Source organism: Anopheles ziemanni, chromosome 2 (assembly GCF_943734765.1).
Source record: "Anopheles ziemanni chromosome 2, idAnoZiCoDA_A2_x.2, whole genome shotgun sequence".
Taxonomy (NCBI): domain Eukaryota; kingdom Metazoa; phylum Arthropoda; class Insecta; order Diptera; family Culicidae; genus Anopheles; species Anopheles ziemanni.
Genome location: NC_080705.1, coordinates 49,689,783 through 49,702,451, shown reverse-complemented (window position 1 = coordinate 49,702,451; position 12,669 = coordinate 49,689,783).

Sequence of the window (12,669 nt, the reverse complement as noted above, 5' to 3'; positions counted from 1 at the left end):
GATAGCGCGATCCTTGGCCCCTCGGATGGTGCCCGGCCTCGGCAGCCTTCAGCGCTCCATTGCAGATCACCCTGAGGTCCCATCCGCCAACACCCCGAGGTCTTCCGGCGGGTGTACCAGTCGTACTTCGACCATGGTGTGTTCCCATCACTGTGGAAGGAACAGCGGCTGGTGCTGCTGGCGAAGCCCGGTAAGCCCCCAGGAGAGTCCTCGTCGTTCTGACCCCTGGGGATGCTAAACGGCGCTGGCAAGGTCCTAGAGCGCCTCATGCTCGACCGGCTCAACGAGCATTTAGAAGCCCCGGACATTCCTCGCCTCCCTCCGGCGCAGTACGGGTTCCGTCGGGGTTGTTCGACAACCCAGGCGATTTTGAGAGTTGTCGAGGAGTGCCGCAGAGTCCTCGCGCTCAACACCAGGGAGCCGATAACGCGACGCCTTGTGCACCACTGCCTGATGGTAGTGTCACTGGACGTCAGGAACGCGTTCAACACCGCTAGCTGGAGCCATATCGCTGCCGCGGCCCAGGAGATGGAGGTCCCGGCCGACCTGCAGAGGATGCTCGCTAGTTGGATGGAGGATCGGAGACTGGTTTTCGAGTTTAGCGACGGAGCCGCGTCCTTGTGTCGAAGCGAGCCATTGTCGTTGTCGTGCTGCTGAATAGTAAGTTGTCCTGGTTTCCGAACCTAACGCAGGCTGCTGAGAAGGCGCAGAGAGTGGGTGACGCCGTCTCTCGCCTGATGCGGAATCACAGCGGTCCCAAGGGCGCCAAGACACGTCTGCTGGCGGCAGTGGTGGAGTCTGTGCTTCGTTATGCTGCACCAGTTTGGGGTTCCGTCGTCGAGGTTCGCGAGGCACAGCGGATTCTAGAGCGGGCGCAGGGGCGAGTGGTGCAAAGGGCAGCTTCGGCCTTCCGCACCGCCTCGTACCGTGCGTGCTGTGTGGTCGCCAGAATAGTGCCGGTTTGGAGACTCTTACTGGAGGACGCCAGATGTTTCAAGCGGCAGCAGAGTGGAGGACTCGGCACCAACGGCCAGACCATCCGCAAGGAGAAGCGGATCGCTACCATCCGTTCGTGGCAGGAGCGGTGGGACGCTGACGTGGCAACCCCTGGCGGCGCCTCGTCAAGGATCCGCTGGTCGCACCGGCTTATACCAGACATTGCGGTGTGGATCGACCGAAAGCACGAAGAGGGCGGTTTCCATCTGTGCCAGTTGCTGACTGAACAGTGCAGGTGTTGAGGAGACGGCAGAGCACGCCACATTCTGCTGACCTCGTTTCCAGGAAGTATGCGAACCATTCACTCAGCTCAGCGAGCAAGTTCCGGTGACTCCCGATACCCTTCAGTGGCACCTCCTCCGTGGCCAAGAGGAGTGGAGCCGGATAACTGAAGTGGTAAAACAGATCACTGAGGCACTGCAGCGAGATCGCGCCCGCTGGGCCAGAGAGCGCCAGGATGAGGCCGACGCGGAAGCTGAGGAGAGGGCAGCGGAACTAGCTGCAGAACAACAGGAGCGTCGAAGAGCGTACAATGATTGGCGGAACGCAGCGAGAAGGCAGCGGAGAGCTGAGGAACGGGCAGAGAGTGAGATTCTCAATCCCACCCAGCCACCTTCGCCCGCCACCGCGGAGAGGAGGGAAGCAGTGCGTGATCCAAACGTCTCTTATAATAATTTTCCTTCCGAGGGTCGACCATGGCCCAACAAACACGCGCGCGAAAAGTAACCATCGGTTAAGGCATTCACCAGAATCTCGTGTATTGGTCTCTTTCCAGCTAATACCACAACCAAATACTTCTTTACTGTTTGGATGAGTCGTTCCCAGGCTCCCTGGATCTTTCTAACTGTGGCGTCTATGATTCGGTCTGTCTTGCCAAATCTTCGTTGCAGCGCTTCTATCGCCCCGGGCACGTTATCGGGATGCAACAAACGACCGTACACTGCTTTCCACGCATCGCCTTTCAGGTTTTCCTTCAACTGCAAGAGATTTTCTGCGTCGGTTAGGCCACACATTTCTGTAGACTGTTGGTACGCCGAGGAGAATTATGACCACTCTTCGACGGCCCCACTAAAGGTTGGCAGCTTTGACGGTACAATTTGACGAGCCAATAACTGCTGCTTCGTCAGTGACGTATCGTGCGATGTTGGCTTAGGTTGCTGCGTAAAATGCCTTTTAATGTGTTCCAGTTGAGGCGTTGTTGCATTGAGCCATTCTTTCACTTGGCTATTCGCTTCGCGCGCAGGCGTCGAGATGGCGCGTGCCTTCATCGCTGTTTCTAGCTTCGCCGAGATGAGAATGCCACGTGCACTCAAGACTGGCTCTCTCGATTCTACTACTGGTCCACCATTTTCCTCCTCCATCTCCGTCTGATAGGGTTTTCTTACCGACCCTAGCGGTTTCAGCGTCTGGGGTTCGTCCGGAGCTTCTTGCGGCCAGTTCCTAGCGTCCTCCGCCAACCCAATCGACTCTTCGTCCGACGAAGAATCTTCGTCGCCTATGCTAGACAACATTAGCTCCATTTTTCTTTTCTGGATGCTACTTGTTTTGTCGAACAATTTTCGCTCCCTTTCCAATTTCTTCCACTCTAAGGCTTCCTCCCTCTGCCGCAGCTGATCCGCGATTTTTATCCGCCTATCTTCTTCTTCTAGCTGCTGTAGTAGAAGTAGTTGCCTTGCCTTGCTGCTTGAGCGCGAACTGCCCTTTCTCGAACCAACTGGCTTAATTGTTGCAGCAGAAGAAGGATTGGTCGTCTCTTCCGTGCAAACCACACAGGTCCAGCTTTTCTCTGCGATATCGCTCGAAACTTGTGCGCACCCGAAGTGATGCCAATTCGCGCAACGATCGCATTGCACCACGTCTTCCGTCTTTGCCGTCTTGCACGTTGCACACACGACGTCGCTCGCGCTTACTGCACTTTCACTTGCGTTCATCTTCTTTCTGCACTCCACTGGCACCTTTCTTTCTGGGTTGCTTCTACGAATCTTCTCTCTTACCTCGTTCTGAGATGCAATTTGGCTGCTCGTTCTGAGCTGCTAGTCGGTTGCTCGTTCTGAGCTTGCGAACGCAATCGAAGAAAATAAATTTTAAAATGTTAAAACGTAGTCTTACTTATAAAGCTTAGAATATTAAAAAACTAAGTCTTATTTATAATAGTAAAGATTTAACTAATTTATTTTACTGACGAAAATATTGAACACTCGTAGCTTAGCGTAGTGTTAAAATGTATGTCTGTTTGTATGTTAAAATGTTTTGCTTTTGTGTTAGAGTTTCCTGTAGGTATAGTTTGAAGATTTAGCATTTGATTCGACAAAAGAAATTCATCAGGATTAATATTTTCTTCGTTGGATGTTTGGCAACGCAGAAAATTATGTAAATAACATACAGTTGGGGGTCCGCGACAGCCGAGCGGTAGCGCCGGTTAGAAATTCGGCCCATGAGCGCCAGGGCTCACCACCTCGACGGCATGGGTTCGAATCCCAACCGAGACCGGACCATCCCCTGCACGAGAGGACTGACTATCCACGTACAGGGGGGGTAATAAGTCTCGTAAGCCCTTAACGGGGCAGGCATGACCAACAACAAGGTCGTTACGCCAAGAAAAAAAAAAAACAAACATACAGTTAAAACTATTTTTTTAATGTTTTCAACGTTTTTGATTCTTATCGCTGATTGTAAAATTTGAAAACGAGCAGCTAAAATGCCGAATGCATTCTCTACAACCCTACGGGCGCGTGACAATCTGTAATTAAAAACCTTAGCTGAATAATTAAGTTGCCTTCTATTGAAAGGTTTTAAAAAATCTTTGCGCAATGCGAAAGCTTCATCACCCACAAAATCGTATGAAAGTACCGTGTTATAGTTTTCAACATTTTCTTCCGGCGGCAGTTGTAATTTTCCATTTATAAGTTTTTTATAAAAAATTGTAGATTGAATGCATCCTCCATCTGAGATACTTCCATGGCCACCAACATCTCTTATAATAATTTTCCTTCCGAGGGTCGACCATGGCCCAACAAACACGCGCGCGAAAAGTAACCATCATTCGATCGAAGTCTGATTCGATGTCGCTACTAATTCAAAATCAGAAAAATGGCCCTGCTAAGCAAAACCGACCCTTCTATGCGTTATTGTTGGAATTTAGTGCTGTCAGTGTGTGTAAGAGTGAGAGAAAGAAATAGGGAGAGGTAGAACGAGAAAGTGAGAGAGAAGGAAAGAGGCATACAGTAAAGAGATGGTGGGAAAAAGAGAGCCAAAAATGGAAAATATGACAAGGCGAGACATAGGGAAAGAGATAGCGAGAGAGAGAGAGAGAGAGAGAAAGAGAGAGAAAAAAGAGAGAGAGAAAGAGAGAGAAAGAAAGAGATAATGAGAGACAGAGACAGTGTGCATGCGATGGGAGATGTGGCAGGCAAAGTGAGAAAGAGTACGATGGGGAGAAGAGAGATTGTTGATGGGAGATGGGAGATGGGAGATGGTAGATGAGAGAGGATGCCGGTGGGCTGTGTATGGTACGTGGTGGGAGGGTGAGAGGTGGAAGGTTTGTTGAGGGTGGTAGGCGATAGGAGATGGGTGGTAGAATGTATGAGGCAGATCGTGGGAGTTGAGAAGTGAGAATGAGAGATGAGAGATGAGCGGTGGGTGGTGGGAGGTAGGTGGTGGGTGGTTGGTGAGCGGAGGGGGGAAGGGGGAGGTTGCAGGTGGTAGATGGGAAAGTAAGGAACATAGTTTGTAGTGTTAACAAAGAAAGAGAGAGATTGGCTGACAATGAGAGGGATGGGAAGAAAACGAGGGAGAGAAACGAAGGGAGAAAGTTAGCGGCATAGGACGGTATGTCCGAGTTGTACGAGCAGGTAGCTTTACCTTCCGCGAAACGGACAAGGCAAGAGATGGGGAATAGTTCCTTCCGCGAAAGAATGTGGGGTATAGCAAGCGGCAGAGTGTGCTGGACGCCGATACTGCGCCTTTCGCGAATCGTCACACACATGGAAGAATTCTGCCGTAGGAACGAAAGAAAGAAGAAACCGACACGCGGGGAATAATTCGCCGCAGAATGTGCAGCAAATGCGCCACAGATGGCATGGAAGGAGAAAGTTTTGTAGCGGCAATATGCGTTTTTTCTGTAAACCGCTGTTTAAACGTAGCTGGAATTCCCGGTGGCGGGAACGGGAAAAAGTAGCCCAGATTCGACAGAATATCCAGCGGCAACGAGCGGGATTCCCGCTGGACGGCGGGAATATTCGTGCGATTACCACTGTGTCTAGCCGTCGCTTAAGCTCAGGTAGCAAGTAATAAAAGCAGTGATCTTAATTTCTCTGAATTGTTTTGTTTCTGTTTGAGTGGTTTTTTCTTATTGGCCGACACAATACCCAATTCGCATCGCAATAATGTGGGTTATCATGTGTAGTAGGAGTTAGTTGCTTAGTTTATACGAGAGCCAAAAGATTGATAACTCATGCGTAAATGTCAGTTTTGCTGTCACTTTGTTTCGTTTCGTATCGACGCTACTATTCGTGAGCCGATCCAAATGAAAGTACATTCAGTGTCGATTTGAGTGCTTAACTGTAAAAACTGCAGAGAGGTGATGTGTTCATGTTTTACGTTTGTTGATAAGATTTCGGTGAACACACAAACAACTGTTTTCCATCCGCTTGCAATCAATACCGAGTGCGCAAATTTTTTCAATCATTTGTTTACTCGCCGATGGAAAAACACATTTGCGCATATTTTGACAGTTGACTGACCAACTGACAACATTTTACCGTTTGCAAAGGTTGCTTTGTGCTTCATGTCCGACCGACACTTTAAAAAGGGGCGTAACCACAGGACATGCGTAGGCTTGCATGTACTGCGTAGCACTGAAACTGGTACAATATGCTGTAACTCGGTTCAAGTACATGCTAATCCTACTATCCGAGCTGTTTGATAAACACGTTTGGTTTGATTTTTTTTGTAACATTTTTCGATATAACTGTGCTTTTACATTTATATCGATAGGGGCTTCAGTTAAACGGAGATATCCTGTGCGTCAAGATCAGGCTCTGGTCGAACAGGGAGACGGTCAGATTACTTCGTATCTTATTTTTGATCCCGCAATACGTATTTTGGACCCCCTTACCGTTCGGCAATTGCCGATACAATTGAAACCATAACGGGGACGACATGGAACCATCAAAAGGGCGGTAGGGGAACCAGGGACTGCCGACGGGCCAGGTACCTGGCCTAAAAAACCTAGTAAATGAATAAAGTTCAAACGCAACGAAACATTTCAACATGACAACATGAAATCGCCGTATTCTTTTTGTTGGGTGTAATATCTTCGGAAGATGATTGATCTTCGGTAGATGATTGCCCAGACATTTGTTCCAAGGCAGATTCGGCATCCGAGAAGGTTTCGCACCTCCGCAAAATCTTACATTCGAAACGGGTCCAATGAGTTTGCGGCTGGCTTGTTGCGTCTCGCAACATTTCCTTTATAACTTCCACTTTTGTTTTACTTGGCCACAGAAGAATAGACTTTCCGGTTTTCGTGGTGCGCACCCATGTTCGTGGGGCCTGTAACGACGTGGAATTGTCCGATCAAGCGCGAAGGTAGCTTGACCGTGTGCGTCAGTCGTCTCCAGTGACTATGCCGCCAACGGAGAGAGATTCCGACGAATTATCGTTAAGTCTTAAGTGACTACGCCGACGACGGAGAAATCGCGACCGAGGATGGGATAGAACTTTGGATCTTTCGAGAGTTTGGTCCGTGCCGTGACTACGCCGACGCCGGAGGAGACGCTCTCGAATTTTCCTGAATCTTTCGGATAGGAAGGTTGATTCGGTACGATCGGTCCGCGCCGTGACTACGCCGACAACGGAGAAATCGTAACCGGTTGCAAATGGACTTGCGGAATTTCCGAGAGTTTGGTCCGTGCCGTGACTACGCCGACGCCGGAGGGGACGCTCTCGAAATTTCCTAAGCCCTTGGGGTAAGGAGGGAATAGAACTTGTGGATTTTCTGAGAGTTTGGTCCGTGCCGTGACTATGCCGACGCCGGAGGGGACGCTCTCAAGATTTCCTAAGTCCTTAGGGTAAGGTTGCTGAAAGAGTAAAAAATGATTAGACCGAACTTCCTTTCCTCTAAAGCGTTAAGATGATGAGAACATCCACGAGCCTCGTACCAAGACGGTCAAGGTGACCGCCTCGGATGGATTCCCATGAAAGTCTGATTTTATTCCAAATTTGTCCATCTTATATACCTAAATGGTTTCTATGGACTAAAGAGCGCGAGCGAGTTAGAAGATCTCGCTTCAGAATCCAGATTTGTTTGAAGTTGCGTAAGATTCGCGTAAATTCCTGTTTCAACATGTTCATTCATGTTCGTTCGAACATATCCGCATTTTTTCTGTTGAACTTGAAATCGACCAGTCCCATTTGTGACTACATTGTTGTCTTGGCTTAGATGCTTATGTTTTGGCCTGACTCACTGACTTTCGCATGGTTTGGTCATGCGTTACTATATTTCAATTTGAATTTAGTTCTTTCGTAATAGGCTTCAATGTTGTGTTTAGCCTGCCCTTGATTCAATGTCACGTATTCGGATCTTATGCTGGCCATGTACTTGAACCCTTATGTCGATCGGGCTTCAATTGTTTGAAGATTGTTTATCGACGCGTTCTTGCTTCGCTCGATCGTTCGTTCTACAATGTTGTATCGTTGGAATTCGGTTATCTGGATTTTGTACTGGATAAAACATTGTTAGATCCCGCACGCTCGCGATTCTTTCTACAATGTTGTATTGTTGGAATTCGGTTAGCTGAATTTTGTACTTGTTACAACATTGTTAGATCGCGCCCGCTCGCGATCGTTCGTTCTACAATGTTTTATTGTTGGATTTTGGTTATGTGGAATTTGTTTCGCGTACGCATACGTGTGGCGTCTTGACTTTGTAGCCTTAAGCGATCTCGCTTTCCCTGTCTTTTGCTCCCATGCTTTGAGCAAGCCATGTTTTGATTTAATCATTAATATTTGTCGCGCCATACGTTTAGCGCTGTCGTTGCACGCATGCTTACACATCTCGTTCCCGATGAATCGTGTCCGGGAAGTCAAGTGTATTTTGGTCCACGATTGTACTTGGTACCGAAAGTAACAATCGTTTCCTTTACCGTGATTTACATGCGAGTTTTGCATTGGTGCAACAACAGCGGTAATCGCTGTTTCTATGATTACGTTTATCCTAAACTTTACTCGTGGTTGTTCTGTTAAACCAACAACCTTTTCTGGCCAATTCAAGCATTTTATGGCCATCTTTGTTGGTTATTTTTTCCTTCCTTTACTTTCATTTTCTTGTCTGTGTGTAAATTTTATATTTTGACATGCCAATTTGAAAACAGATTTTTTAACTCGAACAGGACTTATCGTCCGTCCGTAACAGGGCCACTCCCAATTCCTTTTCCCCTCGTGCGCCTGTTGTTTCTGTCACAAGGAACATTCTGAAAATATGCATGTTTTTAAAAATATATCCTAAGTATCAGCAGTAATATTTTAAGCATCATTTCACATTTCTCCAAGGCAAACTATATGAAAATGAGTGAACTACTACAAAACATGGATTGGAATTCTTGCGAATCTTCTCAAGACATCGATTTGGCTACAGAACTTTTTATCACCAAGATAAACAGCACCTTTGCAGAATGTTGCCCTAAGATCCAGACACGAACAACATATCCAGCCTGGTCGAACCACGAGCTAAAAGCTCTTAAAGCAGAAAAAATGAGAGCCTACAAACGATACAACAGATCGGGCCTCGAGCGTGACAGAATAACCTTCCACAGTGCCACTGATCGATACCGGCGACTCAATTACGTGCTTCACACGCGATACACGCACAAAATGCAAAAAAAATTCTACTCAAGCCCCAAAGCATTTTGGAAATACGTTAACAACAAACGCAAACAGCCTACAATACCGACAACAATGACTCTTAATGACACCTAAGCCTCCACGCCAAATGACATCTGCCAACTTTTTGCTCAGAAATTGCCCTAGATTTCTCATTTGCAAACGTAAGTGTTACACCTGAATCAGTGCTGGCTTCCATAAATAAACTAAAGCCCTCTAATAACCCTGGACCGGATGGAATCCCATCGTCTGCACTTATAAAGTGTGCAAAAGCCATTTGTGTTCCTCTCTGTAACTTGCTTCAAACCTCAATACGCTTGCGCAAATTCCCTGACGCATGGAAATACTCATACATGACGCCAAAACACAAAAAAAGGTTCAAAAAGTGACATAAATAACTATAGAGGAATAACATCTTTATGCTCGAGTGCCAAAATATTTGAGATCATTCTCCACGACGCACTATTATTCTCATGCAAAAACTACATATCTGTTAACCAACACGGGTTCGTACCAAAGCGGTCAGTGTCCACGAACCTAGTACAATTTGTTTCGAACTCTATAGAATGTATGGAATCAGGAGGTCAGATAGACGCAGTCTACACAGACTTTAAAGCAGCCTTTGACACAATTAATCATGACTTGCTGTTAGCTAAGCTTACTCGCTTAGGGGTAGCACAGGAGGTCGTAGTCTGGCTATCCTCATATCTAAGCCAACGAAAATACCGCATCAAAATTGACAACACCGTTTCAAAGGAGTTTAGAAGTAAGTCCGGTGTCCCACAGGGCAGCAACTTGGGTCCACTACTATTTATTCTCTTCATAAACGATCTCTACTTAGCCATTCCGGACCAACCCCTATTGATGTATGCAGACGACATCAAACAATACAGTACGATAAATAGTGTTAATGACTGCCAAAGAATGCAAGCTTCGTTAAATGTGTTTTCCAATTGGTGTGCGTCCAACCTTCTTACCTTATGCGTCAGTAAGTGCAACATTATTAGCTTATATCGGAAAAAGCATCCAACAACCTACAACTATACCCTGAATAATCATCAACTGGCCCGTAAAAGCGTAATACGAGACCTTGGCACCATTCTTGACCACAAACTTACATTTAATGACCACTACAAAACTGTGATAGACAAAGGAAATCGTATACTCGGCTTCATTATGAGAAATGCTAATGACTTGAAGGACCCTATGTGCCTAAAAGCTTTATATACCTCGCTAGTTCGCTCAATATTAGAATTTAACTCTATCACTTGGACGCCATATTCCGCAGTTTGGATAAATAGACTAGAGTCAATTCAGCGCAGGTTCACCAAAATAGCTCTCTATTACACACCATGGCTCAACCCGACTGACCCGATATGTTATCGTGACCGCTGCTCACTACTAGGATTGCAACCCCTGTCCCACAGGCGAAATGTAGCCCAAGCTACCTAATAGCCTAACTACTACACAATGAAATTGACGCACCATCGCTACTAGACAAAATAAATATTTCTGCGCCGGAAAGGGCTCTGAGATCCAAAGACGCCATCAGAATCCCACACACAACTACGACATATGCCAGCAACGCCCCGATCATCGCTATGTCCAAAATGTTCAACATATTCAGTGCCCACCACGATTTCAATCTTAGCACGACTAATTTTAAAACCAACATACTATTAAGATGGACGTCCACCACTAACTAAAAATGTTCATGTTGTGATTCTGTTTTCATAGAAGATTGTAAACTCAAATGTAATAGTAACTGTAAGTTCAAACAGACTAAATTGTCCATTGAACAAACTAAACTAAATAAATAAAATAAATAAATTTCCTACTTGATTTTGCGATGCTTCCCGTTCAAAAGGCAACAATAAACTGACAGTCTGCAAAACGTCTTGTGGCTTCGATTGCCAAAATTTGTTTTCATTTTAATGAAATCGAAGCAACTTGTTCGGGAGCGCGAGTTAATAATAACGCTTTCGCGGGTGTGGGTGTCGGAATCGAAGTGAAGTTTATTAAACAATGTTTAAACAATACATGACCCTTATCGACAGGTACAGAAACTGCAACGCAGTGTAAATAGTTGGTCGGTGGCGGTTGAACTTCGCGGCGATCATCGGTTGCTACCGGGTGTAACATAAAGAGCTATTCCGAGATCCGAACGTTCGAGATTTATGTTCGAGATTCGATATTCGGCATTACCAAATTCGAATTCGAGATTTATCAAGGTGTATGCAACAGTGTTTTAAGGGTTACCGCTTAATGGTTTCAATAAACCTTTGGTGATGTACGATAATTCGATTTGATTGTTATTGTTAAAATCGAATTTTTGGTTTTTTGATAAAAAAAATAGGTTAAAAGGTCCGATTACACAGGTGCATGTTGAGGAAATAATATGCATTAAAATTTACTGAATTTATTACGGTAGTTTTAGTAAATAAAAAGGCTGTTTTACTAAAAACCACCGCCCGGTCAGAACTCAAGCTGTATTAAACTGTGTGGCAAATCCTAATCCAAGTTATTCTGATATGATATCTGCTCAATTGGATGGTGGATAAAAAATAACTATTTGTAATTGAGAGTTGTGCCTGAGGAGCATTAATGCTTAGTCCGGTCAGACGGGACGATGTTTTGTAGAGAATCTTCATTTAAATCAAGCGGGCTATGGTTGCTATGGTGACCATTCCTTTCCCCCTCAATTCTACTCCAATAGTCTGATTGAAAGCGGTTAGAAGTAAAATCGTGTTTAATTTTGCTGGAGCAACGCTGTGTAAGTATTCTGAAAAATGATTCATTCATATATTTTAACAGACGATTATTTTGCTTTTAGTGGTAGTATTGAAATGAACAATTCGGGTGGACATAACGAGTACTCTACTCAAGTGCAATTGCACAAATTAGTAGATGCAATGGAGGCAGAACCGGAGGTCGCAAGAGCCACAGCAAAAGGGAATTGGGTAGATGTGTTTTGGAAGGAATTGACGGAAAACTTAAATGCATTGGGACCTCCAGTGAAACCGGTCGTTGCTTGGAAGAAGGTAAAACACATTCATTTGAATATATTGGGTAGTATTTGCATAACCTCTATCATCTGTTGTTTTTTACATAGGTTTGGGCAGATTACAAGCACAACACCAAACACAAGTTGAGATGCAACAAAAGTGCTATAAATGGTACAGGAGGTGGTCCATACAAAGTAAAGCGTCTCAGCGACCTAGAAGAACGTGTAGCTGCTTTAACAAATCTTCATAATACTATTACTGGCATTGATGCTAAAACTTTTGGGTTGCCAATCGCTACTACCGGCCAGGAAAAGCAAATTGCTTCCTCCGCAAGTTGTAGCAGCAGCAACGCAAGCGCTTCTGCAAATACAGCAAGCCAGGAACCGCAAATTGCGTCCCCCGGTAACACTAGTAAGGAAGGTTCTTCGGCAAATATAAAAAGACAGGAACCGCAAGTTGCTTCCTCCGAAAATTGTAATAGTAGCGAGTTAAACACTCCTACAATTTTAGCAAATAGTAATAGACAAAAACCTGCATTCCAAAGGAAACGAAGTTTGAACGATGTTTTAAAACAGAATCAGGATATGATAAATATTATGAAGGAAAAGATCGAAGTAGAAAAAAAATTAATTGCCTCGAATGAAGAAACTGCAGTGGAGCTGCGACGTTTGAGAGAAGAACAAAAATTATCAAACGATCTCTTTAAAGAATTACTCGTGGAATTAAAGAAAAAAAAACTAAGTAATATTAAGTTCATTATCATAATTGTATGGTTAATTATAAGTTA